This window comes from Narcine bancroftii, chromosome 4, assembly GCF_036971445.1.
Source record: "Narcine bancroftii isolate sNarBan1 chromosome 4, sNarBan1.hap1, whole genome shotgun sequence".
NCBI classification, from domain to species: Eukaryota; Metazoa; Chordata; class Chondrichthyes; order Torpediniformes; family Narcinidae; genus Narcine; species Narcine bancroftii.
This window is the reverse complement of record NC_091472.1, coordinates 94261104-94279476: the sequence shown is the minus strand read 5'-3', so window position 1 is coordinate 94279476 and position 18373 is coordinate 94261104. Positions and strand designations below refer to the sequence as shown.

Below are 18373 nucleotides of genomic sequence, written 5' to 3'. Positions count from 1 at the left end.
TCGTCAAGGTCCTCCGCAATATATTCACGTTCTTTGGGTATCCCTGCTTCATCCACAGTGTCCATGGACGTCATTCATGAGCAACGAGCTGCAGCAGTACCTGCTGGCCAGGGCATCGCCATGAGCAAGACACTAGCTACAATCCCAGAGGGAATAGGGAGGTGGAAAGGGAGAATGCCACAGTCTGGAAAACCATCTTCCTGACTCTGAGGTCACAGGGCCTCCCTGTCTCCCACTGGCAAGAGGTTCTCCCAGACACCTCCACTCCATACGGTCGCTCTTATGTACGCCCACTAACAATTTGCCTCACGATCGTATGTTCTTCTTCCCAAGGAAGTCTATGTCTGGGCCTAAGCTGCCTGCCTGGCAGTCCTACTCAGGACTAGTCCTGCTTCGGATGTATGCCAGGCAATTGAAGATAGGCCCATTAGTCGAGAGTGTCTGTTTCCTCCACTCAAACTCCCGGTACGCCTACATAACCTTCCCTGATGGGCCTGAGAACATGGTCTCCATCAGGGATTTGGCATCATCGGTTGTCCCTCCAACCACAATCAACCACCAACAGACACTCTCCCCCACTGCTATCTTGGGGGTCCAAGAATGTGCTGCTGACCACTCTCCACCCCTGGCAACTGTTGTCACCCATGATGTGCCAGCACCACACTCCCTCTTCCCTTCACCTGTCCCTTCCCCCCGACGAACTGTAACTAGTGAGGACAGACCAGCCACACATGCTCCCTAGGGTGCCATGGTGGCCCCCCAACCATGACCACATCATTCGCTGTGGCAGAGAAGACCCCTGACAGACTTGACCTGTAAAATATATATATGTGTCTAGACTTGCTTCATTTTATTTCTTCTCTCTCACCCTGCTGGACTCTTCTTAAAAAGGAGGGGTGAATATGGTTACATTATAATAGAACGCTTCCACCAGCGTTGTCTCCGCTCCATCCTCAACATCCATTGGAGCGCTTTCATCCCTAACGTCGAAGTACTCGAGATGGCAGAGGTCGACAGCATCGAGTCCACGCTGCTGAAGATCCAGCTGCGCTGGATGGGTCACGTCTCCAGAATGGAGGACCATCGCCTTCCCAAGATCGTGTTATATGGCGAGCTCTCCACTGGCCACCGTGACAGAGGTGCACCAAAGAAAAGGTACAAGGACTGCCTAAAGATATCTCTTGGTGCCTGCCACATTGACCACTGCCAGTGGGCTGATAACGCCTCAAACCGTACATCTTGGCGCCTCACAGTTTGGCGGGCAGCAACCTCCTTTGAAGAAGACCGCAGAGCCCACCTCACTGACAAAAGCCAAAGGAGGAAAAACCCAACACCCAACCCAAACCAACCAATTTTCCCCTGCAACCGTGTCTGCCTGTCCCGCATCGGACTTGTCAGCCACAAACGAGCCTGCAGCTGACGTGGACTTTTTACCCCCTCCATAAATCTTCGTCCGCGAAGCCAAGCCAAAGAAGAATATAACTGTTCTGATGAAATGGTGCAGCCGAGATAGGTAAACTGGTTGACTGTTTTGAGTTTTGTGTGCCCGATGGAGATGTGGGGGGTCTGGTAGTCATGGTGGGGAGCTGGCTGATGGAGGACCTCAGTTTTCTTCAGGCTGACTTCCAGGACAAACATCTTGGCAGTTTCCGCAAAACAGGACGTCAAGCGCTGAAGAGCTGGCTCTGAATGGGCAACTAAAGCGGCATCGTCTGCAAAGAGTAGTTCACGGACAAGTTTCTCTTGTGTCTTGGTGTGAGCTTGCAGGCGCCTCAGATTGAAGAGACTGCCATCCGTGCGGTACTGGATGTAAACAGCGTCTTCATTGTTGAGGTCTTTCATGGCTTGGTTCAGCATCATGCTGAAGAAGATTGAAAAGAGGGTTGGTGCGAGAACACAGCCTTGCTTCACGCCATTGTTAATGGAGAAGGGTTCAGAGAGCTAATTTCTGTATCTGACCCGACCTTGTTGGTTTTCGTGCAGTTGGATAACCATGTTGAAGAACTTTGGGGGGCATCCGATGCGCTCTAGTATTTGCCAAGGACAACAGACTCGCTAAGGCAAATAGCGCCTTTGGAAGACTACACAAAAGAGTCTGGAAAAACAACCAACTGAAAAACCTCACAAAGATAAGCGTATACAGAGCCATTGTCATACCCACACTCCTGTTCGGCTCCGAATCATGGGTCCTCTACCGGCATCACATACGGCTCCTAGAACGCTTCCACCAGCGTTGTCTCCGCTCCATCCTCAACATTCACTGGAGCGCTTTCATCCCTAACGTCGTAGTACTCGAGATGGCAGAGGTCGACAGCATCGAGTCCATGCTGCTGAAGATCCACCTGCGCTGGGTGGGTCACGTCTCCAGAATGGAGGACCATCGCCTTCCCAAGATAGTGTTATATGGCGAGCTCTCCACTGGCCACCGTGACAGAGGTGCAACAAAGAAAAGGTACAAGGACTGCCTAAAGAAATCTCTTGGTGCCTGCCACATTGACCACTGCCAGTGGGCTGATATCGCCTCAAACCGTGCATCTTGGCGCCTCACAGTTCGGCGGGCAGCAACGTCCTTTGAAGAAGACCGCAGAGCCCACCTCACTGACAAAAGGCAAAGGAGGAAAAACCCAACACCCAACCCCAACCAACCAATTTTCCCCTGCAACCGCTGCAACCGTGTCTGCCTGTCCCGCATCGGACTTGTCCGCCACAAACGAGCCTGCAGCTGACGTGGACATTTACCCCCTCCATAAATCTTCGTCCACGAAGCCAAGCCGAAGATAATATAACTGTTATACTATGATTGACTACTGCTGGCTGGACACACCTCCTGAGACTGATCCTACCCATTACCCCTTGCAGGCTCCCATCTTCCTGCCATGATCAGTCGATGAGGTTGGTTGATGCTCCAGTCTATGGTCAATGAAAGCCTATCAGTTTCACAACCTCAGTCCTTTGGAATAATTGATGGTGCATCACCAATTGTCATTAACTGACACAGTTGCCTACAGCTAGTTGCAGAGGGGAAACCAATATTAGTGGCAGCCCTATCAAATGTAGCCTTGGCAGAATTGTAAGACTCTTGCCTTCTGAATCAGAAATTTTTCGGTTCATCCTGTTCCAAGGAGCTGATGAAAAATTTAGGCTGACAATTCTGAGCAGAGTAAAATGTGACCTACTGTACAATATTAAAGGTGTTGCCTTTGGAATTTGTTCATGATATATCAGTCAATAGTTCAACTAACAGTTAGTATTGTGGTTAGCACAACACTATTACGGTGCCAGCGACCCGGGTTCAAATTTGGCATTGACTGTAAGGAGTTTGTATGTTTCCCCTGTATTTGTGTGGGTTTTCTCCAGAAGGTCTGGTTTCCTCCCACCGTTCTAAAATGCACCGGGGTCGTAGGTTAATTGGGGCATTTGGGAGAGATGGGCTCATGGGCCGGAAGAGCCTGTTACTGTCTTGTATGTCTGAATTAAAATTAAATTAAAAATCAAAACAACAAAACACATTTTCTGGTCCTTTCCTTCCATGCAAGTTTGGAGTGTGGAGTATAACTTGGCTGCTACATTTGCTGCTAGGATTGTGGAATACACTATATAAATACAGTACAACTTTTTCCTTTCTGAACATCAATTTCTACCTTGACTATTTTATTCCAGACTCTTTGATTTCAGTACCACTTCACACAAGTTACAAAACATAATTATATTACGACAATTTGATATAATAAATACTGAGCAGCTGAGTATTAGTATTTTGATGGATTTTCTCATAGGCTTTTTATCATGTTGGATTAAAACATTACTCATACAGCACAGAATGACAGCCCTGTTATGAGTTTTATTATGGCTTTTTCAATTTAATAGGACTGTGCAGGGCAATTTTAAAATCTTCTATGACTCGTTGGGTGAGGGCACTGAGATCTTGACAGAAACAGGGCCAAAATAATTTAATGACCAAAGAGATGAAAACAGATACTAGTTTTCAGCAGCAAAACTGCCAGAACAAAACTGCTCAAAATAATATCTCCTTCAAAGCCAAAATCCCTCATCAAAACTTCAAAAGAATTCCATTTTTTTTGAAGACCTCGAGTGAGAAAAAAAAGTTCAAGGTCATTGATAAGAACACTGCAGTGGTTCAATTATTGTTCAAGTTGAAATACACATGATGTCAGGAAATAAAATAAAAAAGTAAGGATGTCACTAATTCTGAGTCTTATTCCCTGAAAAGTCTGCATGGTGACAGAGTTTAAAAATGCAACCTATGCCTCAGAGAGATGAAACTATTAAAGTTAGGTTTATGAAATGTCAAGTTTTCTGCAATGAAGAGCATGAATTGTGAAAGGATGACACCCGATGTGGGACACCTGACAGGTCTGTCTGGGAATTGAGATGAAAACGGATGGCCTTGTTGATATACATTTCAAACAGAGGCTGGGGGACAGATATGCCTCAGGAAGAATTTCCATTTCATCTCAGACACATAATTTTCCTCACCATCACCTTTTGATGCCTTCTCAAGCCAACTGTTTATCTGACTCCCTGCTGTGGAACAAATTGCATTCACAGTAGAACTCAAACACATTTCTGAATTGGGTGAAATGAATCACAGCACAGCAGACTTGGAATAAGGTAAACATTTGCATCGACAAAAATGATTCTCAAACAGGCAACATGGACCACAGGCGATTTCATCAACAACTCAAAACCCATGACACATCATAAACACTGCTCCAATTAAGAATGCAGATTGCCTCTTCTTAATCCAATATAAGGTGAATTTATTTGTGCTCATAATTTATTTTTGTTGCTTATTTTGTGTTCATATTTACATAGCACCAGTAGTTTAGCAATACATTTTGAAATATTGTTGTGAAGTTGTAGTGGTCAGATCTCTAGCACAGAGACTGGATCTTCAGCTCAGAAAGGAAGGAGAGAAAGGAAGAGTGCAGTAGTGCTAGGGGATTCGATAGTTAAGGGGATAAATGAGAGGCTCTGTGGGAGAGATCGAGAATCCTGGATGGTCTGTTGCCTCCTTGGTGCCAGAGTCCAGATATCTTGGATCAAGTTCTCGATATTTTCAGGAGGAAAGATGAGCAGCCAGATGTTGTGGTTCATTTTGGGACCAAAGACGTGGGTAGAAAGTCCTGCAAAGAGAGTTTAGGGAATTGGGTGCAAAGTTGAAGGACAGGACTATCAGGATTGTGATCTCAGGAGTGCTACCCATGTCACGTACTAGTGAGGATAGAAATAGGAAGTGAATTCAGCTTAATATGTGGCTAATGAGATGCTGCAGATGGGAAGGCTTTGTTCTTCTGGACAATTGGGGTCTGTTCCAGTGAAGGTGGGACCTGTTCCGACGGGACAGTTTGCAATAAACTGGAGGGGGTAGGTTTGCTAGAGCTGCTTCGGTGGTGTTGGGGGGTGGGGGGGGGAAGGTGTTTAAACTAGATTTTTAGGGGGATGGGAACCAGAGTGTTAGAGTAGATAGTGAGGTGGAGGAGGATAAAGATCATGTGAGGACTGCATTTATAGATAGAAATCAAAGGTTTGTACGTGATATAAATGTCCTCAAGTCTGTATATTTCAATGCAAAGAGTATTGTTGGAAAGGCAGATGATCTTAGGGTGTGGATTGGCACAAAGGATTACATTATTGGTTGCAGGAGGAACAGGACTGGCAGCTCAATGTTCCAGGGTTCTGTTGTTTCATTCATGATAGAGTGGGAGGGATGAAAGGGGGTGTAGTGATATTGCTAGTCAGAGAAAATATTACAGCTGTACTTAGACTGGACAGCCCAGAGGGCTCATCTACAGGGACCATATGGGTGGAGCTGAGGAACAGGAAAGTTGTGACCACACTGATAGGGTTGTATTGTAGACTGCTCAATAGTCAGAGAGAATTAGAGGAGCAAATGTGTGGAGGGATAGCAGACCAATGTAAGAAACAGAATGTTGTGATAGTAGGAGATTTTAACTTTCCACATATTGACTGGGATTCCCATATTGTGAAAGGGTAAGATGGCTTGGAGTTTGTGAAATGTGTTCAGGAAAGTTTTCTAAATCAATATCTTGAGGCACCAACAATAGGATGCAATGCTTGATCTCCTATTTGGAACCAGAGAGGTCAGGTGACAGAAGTATGTGTAGGAGAACATTTTGGGTCCAGTAACCATAATATCCTTAGTTTCAAGTTAATTATGGATAAGGATAAGTCTGGTTCTTGAGTTGAGATTCTAAATTGGAGAAAAGCCAATTTTGTGGAAATGAGAAAGGGTCTTGGAAGAATGGATTGGGATAAGTTGTTTTCTGGCAAGGATGTGTTCAGTAAGTGGAAAGCCTACAAAGGTGAAATTTTGAGAGTGCAGAATTTGCATGTTCCTGTCAGGATTAAAGGCAAAATTAACAGGCAAAGGGAACCTTGGTTTTCAAGGGATATTAGCAATCTGGTAAAGAGAAAGAGAGAGGTTTACAGCAGGTATAGGCAACAAGGAGCAAATGAGGCACTAGAAGAGAATAGAAAATGTAAGAAAATACTCAAGAAGAAAATCAGGAAGGCAAAAAGAAGACATGAGCTCTCTTTGGCAAATAATGTGAAGGTAAACCCAAAGGGTTTCTACAAGTATGTTAAGAGTAAAATTGGTCCCCTACTAGATCAGAGTGGTTGTCTATGTGTGGAGCCTCACAAGATGGAGAGATCTTAATTTTTTTTTTGCATCAGTATTTATACAGGAAACTGGCATAGTGTATAAGGAAGGAAGGGAAACAAACAGGAGTGGCATGGAACATATAGATATTAAAGAACGGGAGTTGTTTGCTGTCTTACAGTGAATAAAAGTAGATAAATCCCCTGGGTGTGACATGATATTCCCACAGACCTTGAAGGAGATGAGTGTAGAAATTGCAGGGGCTCTGGAAGAAATATTTAAAATGTCCTTAGTCATAGGTGAGATGCTGGGGGATTGTTGGTCTGTTGTTTAAAAAAGGCTCCAAAAGTAAACCAGGAAGTTACAGGCCAGTGAGCCTGACATCAGTAGTAGATAGATTATTGGGGGAATGCTGAGAGATCTGTTATATAAATATTTGGACAACCAAGGGCTTATTAAGGATAGTCAGCATGGCTTTGTGCCTGGTAGGTTGAGTTTAATGAATCATAGAGCTTTTTGAGAAGGTTTCCAAGAGAATAAATGAAGGAAAGGGTGTGGATGTTGTTTACATGGCCTTTAGTAAGACCTTTGACAAGGTCCCACTCAGTAGGCTAGTTCAGAAGGTTCACACACTAGGTATCCATGAAGAGATTGTAAACTGGATTCCAAATTAGCTGAATGGGAGAAGACAGAGAGTGATAGTGGATGATTGATTCTCAGACTGGAGGCCTGTGATTAGTTGTGCGCCTCAGGACTTGGTGCTGTGACTGTTGTGGTTTGTTTGTTGTGGACAGTGAGAAAAAGCTTTCAAAGCTTGCAGAGGGATCTGGACCAACTGAAAAAATGGGCCAGAATGTGGCAGATGAAATTTAATTTATACAAGTGTGAGGTGTTGCAATTTGTAAGGACAAACCAAGGTAGGACACTGAGGAGTGCGGAGGAACAAAGGGACCTGTGAATATAGATATACAATTCCTTGAAAGTGGCATCACGGGTAGTCAGGGTTGTGAAGAAAGCTTTTAGCATCTTGGCCTTCATATTGAGTACAGGAGTTGGAATGTTATGGTGAGGTTGTATCAGACATTAGTGACAAAATTTGGAGTATTGGGTGCAGTTCTCATTGCCAAACTATAGGAAGGGTATAAGATTGAAAGAGTGCAGAGAAAATTTACTAGGTTGTTGCTGGGCTTTCAGGAGTTGAGTTACAGGGAAAGATTAAACAGGTTGGGACTTGGAGCATATTATTGGCACAGAGTAGAAGGGCCAAATGGTCTGTTTTCTGTGCTGTGGTGTTCTATGGCTCTGTCAACCCATGTGATTCAATGAAAAAGATTTAAGACAGTGAGGAGGAGCTGCTTCTTTTAGAGAGTAATGACTCTGTGGAATTCTCTGTCCAATGAAGCAGAGACAGAGACAACGTGGCATAGACAGATATATTTTTGAACAGCAGCAGAATTAAGAGTTATGGGGTGCCACAAGGTAAGTGAAGCTGAGTCCATGGCTCAGCCACCAATAAGCTCGATGGGTGAGATGGCTGACTCCTGTTCTTATTTGTTATGTTCAAAGTTCTTCCCAGGAATGTGGTTGGGGAAGATAATGTTCATAAAATGGAACATGAGGTGCTTGGTCAAAAAGATAGGTTTTGGAGATGATGTTTAAAGGAGAATTAATGACGCAGAGAGGTTCTGGGAGAGAATTCAAGAATCTGGGGCTTAAGCAGCTGGAAACTCAACTTCAAGCAGTGGAGAATGAGAATGAGAGTTCATTATCGAGGATTTTATACAGATGCACTAATATTCTAACATGTTGCAGTCACATTGGCACATAAAGTACACCAATAAATAATAGGTATAAGCTAAATTACCATATGTGAGAAAAAAAGGATAAAGGAAAAGGCACTGTTTGTAAAAAGTTTTAATGTTCCCCTTATGTCTTTGTGAGTTTTCTCCAGATACTCTGGTCTCCTCCCACCTTCCAAAAAGGTTAATTTGAGTGTAATTAGCTGGCATGAGTTTAAATGGCCAGAATTGGCTTCTACCATGCTGTAAAAAAAATTAAAATGAAATTTAATATAACCATATAACAATTACAACACAGAAACAGGCCAATTTGGCCCTTCTAGTCCGAAATGATTCAAGTACCCTCCTCTAATCCCACTTACCAGTACTCTGCCCATATCCCTCCATCCCCCTCCCATCCATATACTTATCCAATTGTTTCTTAAATGACAAAATTGACCCTGCCTCCACCACCTTTCCCGGAAGCCCATTCCACACAGTAACCACTCTCTGAGTAAAGAAGTTCCCCCTCATGTTACTCCTAAACCTTTGCTCGTCAACTCTCAACCCATGACCTCTTGTATCCATTTCTCCTACTCTCAATGGGAAAAGCCTTTCCACATCAACTCTATCTATCCCTCTCATTATCTTAAACATCTCTATCAAATCCCCGCTCAGCCTTCTATGTTCCAAAGAATAAAGACCTAATTTGCTCAATCTTTCCTTGTATTCTAGATGCTGACACCCAGGCAACATTTTTGTAAATCTTCTCTGCACTCTCTCTATCTTGTTAATATCCTTCCTATAAAATATAGATAAATATTCACAGTTGTAATTAGTGCCAACTATTGGAGATACGCTGGAGGTTAGAACTGGAGGATAGTGATTATAGAATGCTGCAAATAGGGAGGGGACAGGTTGGTATGATGTTACTCCAAGGATGAGAATCTTAACGCTCTGACACTGGAGGACCATGAACCAGTACAGGTCAATTGGCAAAGGGTCAAAGGTGTGGAAAGGGCATATTAAGGTACAAGATTCAGAATGTAGGTGACCATAAGAACTTCAATAAATGTGTTTCCTTCAGATGAGGAAAAGTGGCATGAGAAAAAGAAAATGGCTAATTGGACTTCTTCCTTCTTTAAAGCAGTCTTCTCTGTGACTGATACTTCAGAGCTCTTTAATCTTCTGAGCACATTTTCTAGACAAAACTTCGTGTGGTCTAATGACAATCAAGCAAAATTTTATGGTCACATTTGATTTAATATGAAGTCACTGGAAAGAACTTCAGGTACAGCATATAATGAGAGATCAAAGGCAATTTTCAAAGTAAAGATTAATCCTGTATTTCTATCTACAACATATAATCCACTTTGAAACATGGGATGAAAGTTGTTCTCTGCCTTATTTCCAGATAATGTTATTCTTTGCAATATTTCCAGAAGAATTGTAATTGATTTCAAAAAGAATGGGTTGCACATGAACCAAAGCACTTAAAAAAAAATCTCCCCTGTAGTTATTTATTTCGGAAGGTTAACCAGAAACTGTCCTCTCTTGGCACCACTCTGTTTTGACTGCACTTCATGAAATACATCACCTGCTCTTTGAACAGTGCCTTGCAGAATGCTTGGAATGATATTCTATTAACTCTAATAAAATGGAAGTGTAAGTCTGTTCTATCATTATTGTTTTAGGTTCTTGTTTCTTTCAGTGATCATTGAAAAATGCACATTGAGAAAATGGGAGGAAAAATTGACACAGGTTTACACATCTACCAAGTCCTTGATGTGAGAGGAGAAGGAAAAGGAACTATTTTTCAAAAGTATTCAGATGATTATAACTGGTTTCAGAGAATATTACAATTATAAATGTCCCAATAGAAATGTAAGCCTTCCTTTTTGTTAGGAAAACAATAATTCCAAAAATATTAAAAATATGGTATTTTCCTTAACCTTCTTTCCCAATGTATTGAATTTAGCATAATGGACCTCTAGCCATTATCTATTCTATCAGATGCCAATTGGATGGTAACAATGATTCCTCGCGTGCTCTCTCTCTCTCTCTCTCTCTCTCTCTCTCTCTTTTCTGGATGAACCAAGAGTTCCGATCCTTGACCTGTGTTCCTACTCTGAACCTAATCATCAAATCTCTATTACCAGAACTTTCTGGCACTGTTTCTGCCAGATACGCTGCCAAAATTCTTCCATGTCTGCTACATCTTGATCAGCTGATCTCCCTTCCAACTGAATGCTCCCTTACGTCTTGTCTGTGAAGGTTTTTTTTTCTCCCTATTACTATGAAGCCCTGAATGAAGTTCCCTTTAATCATTGATCAGTTTGTTGTGGTTATGAAGGAAATTCTCCAGAATCAAGATTTAGAAAGAATATATTTTTTTAACCATTTACAAGGGTCACAGGAAGCCACAGTCCTGGATAAATTCCTAATGTTGTGATCATCTAGAGGCTGTCTGTTCATGCACCAGGTCTGACAGTCCTTGAAAAGGTTGCACAGGATATTAGAAAATATGAGGTGCTTCATTTATCAGAAGGTCTTGTTGTGCTGAGTAAAGTGAAGGAGAGGAAGATTAAGCCACTGTCATTGCTGCACACCATAATCAGAGACTCCATTTCTCTCTCTGTCTCTCTTAAGAATAGGAATCTGAACCAGACTGCCCACAATCTTGTTACTGAGATGATTTTCTGACATCACATCTGCTTCATAATTTGAAGTGTTTACTTCCACATTGTCTGACCCTGCTTAAATGTTGCTGAAATCCACATTTCTTTGCTACCTCAAACTGGTTTTTCCAGTTCTCTTATTTAGTCTTCAATTTTCTACCCTCTAGAACAGGGGTGTCAAACTCAAATTCACAGAGGGCCAAAATTAAAAACTTGGACTAAGTCGTGGGCCAAACTAAATATTTATTGAAAATTTTCAACAACATCTGCATGTTTTCTCTTCTTTCAACATATGTAATGTTAAACTTCTTATTATTAAAATAAATGTTTAATAATAGTTTTGGTTAAACTCTTTCCAGAAGAAGCATTAACAAATGAGAAATAAAATATTCAATAAATAATATTTCTCTATAGCCTTTAAGCTCCTTTTAAATGTATTTTTTTTCACAAGTCAAAAAAATAACAACTTGCTTCAATGACAAACAGGTTTGTCTTTTAAAATGATGAACATATAGTCTGCCTCTCACCTGTCTTGAAAGGTCCTGTTTTCTGTCTTTCGTTTGGCCATTTTTCGTAAGGGGTTTATTACATGTGAGTTAAGCGACAGGTCGCAGATGCTAATGAAAGTAAAGAGAGGTGGTGGGGGCGATTAGCGGGCTGACGGGCCGGCGCCAACACATTTGCAAAGCATTCTGGGATTTGTAGTATTAGCTGTGCATGAGCTATACTGGCGCGGTGGCCAGTAGGCCAGCTCTAATACATATTTGATATGATCTTGCAGGCCAAATATAATTATATCACGGGGCCTGAGTTTGACATGTGTGCTCTAGAAACTGTTTGCTCCTTTCTTAGTTCACACCAAACCAGTTCACAATCATGTTTGTAGCTTCTGCCCTATATTGTTTTTGAGTCTTCGAGGGAGTGGTCACTGACAGAGTGGACCGAGTCAGAGTGGTATGGTTTGGCTGAACAGGTTTTGGCAAGAACAGGTAAGAGGTGAGGGATAGAAGGAGTTGAAGTAAGAAAGGGCCACCCTATTTAAGGAACAAAAAGCATTCAGCAGGTAGACACAGGTAAGGATGGGTTTTAGATGTCATTTTTTTTCCTCCAGTCATATACAGAGGGATTGGCAGCCAAGGCAGGGCAATGCTCCTATTGCAGAATGTGGGTCATCAGGGAAGCCAGCAGGATCCCTGATGACTTATTCTGTGAGAAGGGCATTCAGTTGCAGCTCCTGACAAGTCAAGATAAGGAATCGGAGCTGGAACTGGATGAACTCCGGATCATTTGAGAGGCAGAGGGGGTGATAGACAAGAGTTACAGGGATGCTATCACATCTAGGAGGTATGAGGAGAGTAGGTGAGTGACAGTCAGGAGAGGGAAAGGGGACACATAGGCAGTGTAGGGCACCTTTGTGGCTGTGCCCCTTAATAATACTATTTTGGATACTTTTGGGGGTTGGGATGAGGGGAACCTACCAGGGACTAGCCACATTGATTGGGTCTCTGACACAAAGTCTGGTCCTGTGGCTAAGAAGGGAGAGAGAAGAGGTGAGCTGTACAGATAGAGGATTCCATAGATAGGGGGACAGATAAGAGGTTATGTGGAAAAGAGTGAGTGTCCCAGATGGTATGTTGCCTCCCAATGCCAGGGACCAAGATATCTCAGATCGAGTTCACAGCATTCTCAGAAGGGAGGGTGAACAGCCAGATGTCATGGTCCATATTGAGACCAATGACATGGGTAGGAAGGATGAGGAGGTCATGCAAGGAGTGTTCAGGGAACTAGGCACTAGGTTGAAGGACAGGACCTCCAGGGGCTGTGATCTCAGGATTTCCACATCCGAGTGAGGTTAGAAATAGGAGGATAATGCAGCTTAACATTTGGCTAAAGACATATGGTGCAGGAGGGAGGGCTTCAGGGTTCTGGATCATTGGGTTCTCTTCCAGGGAAGGTGGGACCTTTTCTGATGGGAGAATTTGCAGCTGATTCGGAGGTGGAAGGTTTGCTCTGGTGGGTTTAAACTAGATTTGCAGGGGAATGAGCACGAGAGTGCCAGAGCAGATAGAAGAGTGGAGGAAGGAAAAGTATGTGAAAATTGTATGCACCATTAGAAGTCAACAGTTAATATGTTGTGGAAATATTGTCAGATGCAACTTTTTCAAAGCAAGGAGTATTGCAGGAATGCCAGATGAGCTTAGAGCATGGATTGGCAGATGGACATGACATTGTGGCAAATGAGAATTGGAGGAAAAAATCTGCAGAGAGATAGAAGACAGCTGCAGGCAACCTAAGATTGTGATAATAGGAGATTTTAATTTTCAACATATTGACTGGGACTCCAATACTGTAAAAGAGAGGTTGATCATAATGCCATTAGTTTTTAGTTAATTATGGAGAAGGATAGGTCTAAGCCTCAAGTTGAAATTTTGAATTGGAGAAAGGCCAATTCTGAGGAAATGAGAAAGGATCTAAAATGTGTTGAATGGGATAAGTTGTTTTCGGGCAAGGATGTGTGAGGTAAGTGGAGGACCTTCAAAGGTGAAATTTGAGACTAGAGTTTATATGTTCCTGACAGGATTAAAGGCAAGGTTAGCAGGCATAGGGAACTTGGTTTTTGAGAGATTTTGGGGATCTCTCTCAGAAGAAGAGAGAGGTGTATAGCAGGTATAGGCAACATGGAGCGAATGAGGTTCTTGAGGAATATGAAAAATGCAAGAAAAACCTCAAGAAAGAAATAAGGAAGACTAAAAGAAGATATGAGGTTGCTTTGGCAGACAATGTGAAGGAAAATCCTAAGGGTTTCTACAGGTATATTAAGAGCAAAAGGATAGTAAGGGACAAAACTGGTCCCTTTGAAAATCAGAGTTGTCAGTTATGTATGGAGCAAAGAGATGGAGGCAATCTTAATTTTGTTTTAATCAGTATTCACTCAAGAAACGGGCAGGGAGTCATGCAAAGTAAAGAAAACAAGCAGTGAGGTCACAGAACCTATACAGCTTAAAGAGGAGGAAGTGCTTGCTGTCTGAAAGAAAATAAAGGTGGATAAGTCCCCAGGACCTGACAAGATATTCCCTTGGAGTTTGAGGAAGGCAAGTGTAGAAATTGTAGGGTCTCTGTGAGAAATATTTAAAATGTCCTTAGCCATGGGTGTGGTGCCAGAGCATTGGAGGGTATCTCACATTGTCCCATTGTTTAAAAAAGGCCCCAAAAGTAACCCTGGAAATTATAGGTCAGTGAGGTTGACATCGGTAATAGGAAAGTGTTCTAAGAGATTGGATATACAATTATTTGGATAGCCAGAAAATGATTGGGGATTAAACATGGCAGGAAAGTTGACAAAGGAAAGGTTATCTACATGGATTTTAGTAAGGCCTTTGACAAGGTCCCACATGGAAGGTTAGTCAGGAAGGTTCAGATCCCAGCTCTTCATGGGGAAGAAGAAAACTATTCGACAATGGTTGGATTGGAGAAGCTAGAGTTGATTGCTTCTCAGACTGGAAGCCTGTGATTAGTGGTATATCTCAGAGATTGGTGCTGGAACTATTGTTGTTTGTCATTTATATCAATGATCTGGATAATAATGAGGTAAATTGGATCAGAAATTTTGTAGATGACATTAAGTTTGGAGGCGTTGTGGACAGCAAACAAGGTTTTCAAAGCTTTCAGAGAGATCTGGACCAGATGGAAAAAATGGGCTGTAAAATTGAGATGGAATTTAATGCAGATAAGTGTGAGGTGTTGCATTTTGGAAGGACAAACCAAGAAAAGCATACACAGTAGGGCACTGAGGAGTGCAGTAGATCAGAGGAATCTGGGAATACAGATACATAATTCCCTGAAAGTGGAGTCACAAGTGGATAGGGTTGTAAAGAGAACATTTGGCATATTGGCCTTCATAAATCAAAGTATTGAGTAAAAGAGTTGGGATGTTATGGTAATGTTGTATAAGACATTGGTGTGGCCAAATTTGGAGTATTGTGTGCAGTTTTGGTCCCCTCACTCCAGGAAAGATATCAATAAGAGATGGCAGAGAAGATTTACGAGGATGTTGCCTGGACTTCAGGAACAGAGTTACAGGGAAAGGCTAAACAGGTTGGGACTTTATTATGAGGGGGATAGACAAGAGTAAATGTAAATAGGCTTTTTCCACATGACATGCAAATCAAAGGACATGGGTTAAGGATGAAAGGGGAAAAGTTTAGGGGAAAAATAAGGGTGGGGGGGCTTCTTCACCCAGAATGTGGTAGGACAGTGGAATGACCTTTCAGCTGAAGTTGTGAATGCGTGCTCAATTTTAACATTTAAGAAGAATTTGGACCGGTCCATGGATTGGAGAGGTATGGAGGGTGATGGACTAGGTGCAGGTCAGTGGGACTAGGAAAAAAATAAAAGTTGGCAAAGAACAGAAGGGTTGAAGGATCTGTTTTTGTATTGTAATGTTCTATGGTTCTATCCTTGAAATCCTCAATAGGATTGACCACTTTCTTTTCTCAGTTCCAGTTATGGCCTCTTGCATATGGTTGATTTTAATCACTACCGTTGTTAGGTATGCCTACAGTTATTTTTTCCAGTTCCAATGAAGGCTCTTTGACCTGAAATATTAACTCTGCTAGTTTCTCCGCTGATACTGCTTGATCTGTTTCCACCATTTTATGATATTTTTCTAAATATTTTTCTAAATGGCTACAGGAGGGGCAGGACTGGCAACTTCATATTCCAGGATACATTTGTTTTAGATGTGATAGATCAGGGGGTAAAAAAGGAGGAGTTGCTCTGCTTGTTAAGGAGGACATTACTGCTGTGAGGTGGCAGGATGGTATGGAGGGATCGACCAGTGAGGCTGTTTTGGTGGAATTGAGGGGTGGAGGAGGCAAGAGGGTGCTAATAGGGGTGTATTACAGACCACCAAATGGGCCAAGAAAATTAGAGGAACAAATTTGTAGGGAGATAACGTATATGTGTGAAAATCATAAGGTAGTGATGATGGGAGATTTTAACTTTCCACACATTGATTGGGATACCCATACGGTTAGAGGGCTGGATGGGCTGGAGTTCGTTAAATGTGTTCAGGATTGTTTTCTAAATCAGTTAGTAGAAGAACCGACTCGGGACGGTGTAATACTGGATATCCTGTTAGGAAACGAGCTAGGTCAGGTAGCGGACATTAATGTTGGAAAACCAATTGGGTCTAGTGATCATAATTCTGTTAGTTTTAGGGTAGTTTTAGGGAAGAGCAAGGAGAGGCCTAAAGTTGAGGTTCTGGATTAGAAAAGAGCAAATTTCGAAGGAATAAGAAGGGATTTGGGGAGTATTGCGTGGGACAGGATATTTTCAGGTAAGGATGTTAATGAAAAATGGAGGATATTCAAAAAATAAATTTTGAGGGTACAGAGTAGTTATGTCCCAGTGTGGATCAAAGGAAAGGCTGGAAGTCATAGGGAGGCTTGGTTTTCGAGGGATATTAGAAATTTGGTTAGGAGAAAAAGGGAGGTGTACAAGAGGTATAAAGAGCAGGGAGCTGAGAAGTTGAAGGAGGACTACAAGGAGTGTAGAAGGAATCTTAAGAAAGAAATTAGAAAGGCCAAAAAAAGGCATGAAGAGGCTTTGGCTGACAGAGTAAAAATAAATCGAAAGGGTTTCTATAAGTACATTAAAAGTAAAAGATTAGTGAGAGATAAAATTGGACCCCTTGTAGATAGCGAGGGTAGGCTGAGTGAGAAGTCTGAGGAAATGGGGGAAATTTTGAATGATTTCTTTGCCTCGGTATTCACTAGGGAAAAAAATGTTGAACCAGTTGAAGTAAATAAAAATAGTGGGAGGTCATGAAGCATATAAGGATAACCGAGGAGGTAGTGATGGCTGTGTTAAAAAAGATAAAGGTGGATAAATCTCCAGGACTGGACAAAATATTCCCTAGAACACTCAGGGAGGCTAGTGGACAGTTAGTGGGGCCATTAACAGAGATATTTAGGATGTCACTGGCCACGGGGGTGGTGCCAAAGGATTGGAGGGTGGCGCATGTGGTTCCTCTGTTTAAGAAAGGGTCCAAATGCAAACCTGGGAATTATAGGCCTGTAAGTCTGACGTCTGTGGTGGGCAAGTTGATGGAAAGTGTTCTGAGGGATGCTATTTACAAATTTTGATAGGGAGTAATCAGCATGGTTTTGTCAGCGGTAGATCATGCTTGACAAACTTGATTGAGTTCTTCGAGGGGGTTACAAAAAAGGTTGATGAAGGGAAAGCTGTGGATGTTGTCTATTTGGACTTTAGTAAAGCTTTTGACAAAGTTCCCCACAGGAGGTTAGGAAAAAAGGTGGAGGCATTAGGTATAAATAAAGAGGTAGTGAAATAGATTCAACACTGGTTGGATGGGAGGTGTCAGAGAGTAGTGGTAGAAAATTGTTTGTATATTAACAATCTGGATGTAGGGGTGGAGAATTGGATAAGCAAGTTTGCGGATGACACAAAGATTGGTGGTGTTGTGGACAGTGAGGTAGATTACCGTAGATTAAAAGGTGATTTAGGAAGGCTGGAGGTGTGGGCTGAGAAAAGGCTGATGGAATTTAATACAGATAAATGTGAGGTGCTACATTTTGGAAAGGCAAATTTAAATAGGTCATATACATTGAATGGTAGACAATTGAGGAGTGCAGAGCAACAAAGGGATTTAGGAGTTATGGTAAATAGTACCCTCAAGGCTGATACTCAGGTAGATGGTGTGGTGAAGAAGGCATTTGGAATGTTGGCCTTCATAAATCGGAGTATTGAATTCAAGAGTAGGGAGGTTATGATGAAATTGTACAAGGCATTGGTGAGGCCAAATTTGGAGTACTGTGTACAGTTTTGGTCACCAAATTATAGGAAAGATATAAACAAAATAGAGAGAGTGCAGAGAAGGTTCACGAGAATGTTGACAGGATTTCAGGGTCTGAGTTACAGGGAAAGGTTGTGCAGACTGGGGCTTTTTTCTCTGGAGCGTAGAAGATTGAGAGGGGACTTAATAGAGGTGTTTAAGATTTTAAAAGGGACAGACAGAGTAAATGTGGATAGGCTTTTTCAATTAAGAAAGGGGGAGATTCAAACTAGAGGACATGGTTTAAGATTGAAGGGGGAAAATTATAAGGGGAACATGAGGGGAAATTTCTTTACGCAGAGGGTGGTGGGGATGTGGAATGAGCTTCTGGCAGACGTGGTCGAGGCGGGATCGTTGGTTACATTTAAGGAAAGACTGGTTCGTTACATGGATAGGAGGGGACTAGAGGGGTATG

The 18373-nt window shown here is 42.3% G+C and overlaps 1 protein-coding gene and 1 long non-coding RNA gene across 2 annotated transcripts in view; one reads left to right on the top strand and one right to left on the bottom strand.

The window, feature by feature from the left end:
- The window catches only part of prkn (parkin RBR E3 ubiquitin protein ligase), a 1164186-nt gene that overhangs the window by 189127 nt on the left and 956686 nt on the right, over positions 1-18373 (bottom strand). The gene's annotated exons all lie outside the window — the stretch shown is intronic.
- Positions 1-18373, top strand: part of LOC138760850 (uncharacterized) — a 43822-nt gene that overhangs the window by 21592 nt on the left and 3857 nt on the right. The gene's annotated exons all lie outside the window — the stretch shown is intronic.